At 49.6% G+C, this 2,133-nt stretch overlaps 1 non-coding gene across 1 annotated transcript; it reads right to left on the bottom strand.

Moving 5' to 3' along the window:
- Nucleotides 1-1,285: 1,285 nt before the first annotated feature.
- LOC132214043 (small nucleolar RNA SNORA74) lies at nucleotides 1,286-1,488 on the bottom strand. The gene has a single exon (XR_009448143.1). It is a non-coding gene; the product is annotated as a small nucleolar RNA SNORA74 (small nucleolar RNA).
- Nucleotides 1,489-2,133: the final 645 nt, after the last annotated feature.

Genomic DNA, 2,133 nt, shown 5'->3' with positions numbered 1-2,133 from the left:
TTCTTCTTGATCATCTGAGTTGAGTGCTCCAGGGATGTCCCGTGTGTGTTATGTGAACCTTCCTGTGGCAGTTGATTCTTGATGGCTGTTGGCCCATTCATGTAGTGATTCGATGCTCAGGCTAGTTGGCTGTGACCACAGTGTACCCTGCCTACAGTGTAGTGTATGAGCTGCTGACAGGTGTTGACCACGTGGAGCGCAATTCATCTCAGCGGGGTCTGGTGCCTGCCTAGATCTCTCTTTGGATCTGCCGCTTCTGAGGCTAATTGTATCCTTCTCTGATGTGCTCTGAAGCTGGCTATCGGCTTGTTGTTCCTGGGGCTTCCTGGGAGGGACTCTGGTGCTGAACAATGTCAGATGCTTGATGTGACTCTCCCAGGGCAAACTCTTTGCACCTACAAAGCAATTCACAATTTGTGACAGCCTCTGCTGAGGCCCAGTGAGCACAGGAAGGTCCAAGCAGGGCACCAAAGCTGGCTTTGACTAGCATTGAGCCTGGGGGCAGGTCAGCAAAAGCCCCAGAGCACACCATGTTCTGCCTCCCTGTCTGCCTCCATCTGCCGGGTGCCTGTTTGTCTCAGTTAATGAAAGAGTCTCTGGAAGCACTCAAGTTGCATGAGGGAGGTTCTCAGGGAGTCCCCAGGTAGAGGTGAGTGGTGCTCACCAGATGGATGCAGGTTCAAGCTCAGTGTCAGTGTTGGGTCTGAGGCCACTCAGCAAATGTCCCAGGGGATATCAGATCCAGCTGCCACCCGCTGGGTCCTCACACATCCTTGAGCAGTGTACAGAAGACGCAGACCTGGCATTGTTTGTAGGAGGAGAATGAAAAAGTCAAAAGAGGCTGCTTCCCAGGATTGAAGGTATCTGGAATCTGTAGTCTGAGATCAGCTGTGTGAGCTTAAGGGCTTTGCAGAAGGTCTGTGGATTCTCAAAGGCCAGAGAGCTGCTTCCTGTTGTAGATGACTCGTGGATCCCCATAGGGGAGCGAGAGCATGGTGGGATCATGCAGGTGCAATCCAGCCATCACGTAGTGAAAAGTAGAATCCCCTCATGGGTGGCTGATTTCAGCAGATTCATCCCTCCATTTCTGTCCTAAGAAAACTGGAGCTCTCTCCAGACTTCCGACCAGATGCATGCTCACTGGCTTCCCGGGCAGCACTGTCCCTGCCTTCTTTCCTCAAGACTGGGTGAGCCAGGCTGGCTGGAGTGTAGGGAAGGGAGGATAGAGGTCCGTTTGGAGGGTTGAAATGCTGTGAGAACTTTTAAGGCTTAAATTTATTTTCTGTGTGTCTGCTCCCACACTATAACTAAGCAGCCAAAGTGATGCTTAGCTCACTCTCAAGGAAGCACAGTTCTGCCCTGCACCAGTGCCACACATCACCAGAGCAGTGAAGGGAGCTACTGGAGGAAGAAGACAGGGCATTCCTCTCCCAGCAGTGTAACACCCTCACAGGCATGATTCTGTCTGGAGAGCTGACCCCTGCTGGAGCACTTAAGGCTTTTAGGCACAGAGTGTAATGATCTGATTTATATTTTTTAAAGATCACTCTGATTTGCATTTTCATTTTTATTAAAAATTACTTCTTTAATTTTTTTTCAATTAGGGATGACATTCAATATTAGTTTCAAGTGTACAAAATAGTGGTTAGACATTTATATAACATATAAAAGCATCTCCTGATAAGTCTAGCATGGGATATCTTTGAAAAGGGTATTAATCCTATTCACGAGGGCTCCACCCTCATAACCTAATCAACCTCAAAAGACCCACCTTTTATTTATTTTTAATCAACCTTATTTGGGTGACATTCATTAATAAAATTGCATAGGTCAGGTGTGCAATTCTATAATGCATCATTTGTATATCGCATTGTGTGCTCACTGGCTTCAGGTCAAGTCTCCTTCTATCACCATTTATCCCCCCTATGCCCTCTTCTCCCTCCCCTACCTGTCACCCACCAACCTTACCCCCTACTCCCCACACACCACCCCACCTGCCACCCCACACCCCACACACCCAGCCCCCATCTGCCTCACCACATCCCCAATGCACAGCCCCCATCTGCCACCCCCAACTCCCCTCCCGCCAGCTCTCATCCCCCAACACTACCCCTCACCCCCACCTCCCACTCT

This window comes from Myotis daubentonii, chromosome 12 (genome assembly GCF_963259705.1).
Source record: "Myotis daubentonii chromosome 12, mMyoDau2.1, whole genome shotgun sequence".
NCBI lineage: Eukaryota > Metazoa > Chordata > Mammalia > Chiroptera > Vespertilionidae > Myotis > Myotis daubentonii.
This window is presented reverse-complemented; position numbering and strand designations above follow the sequence as displayed.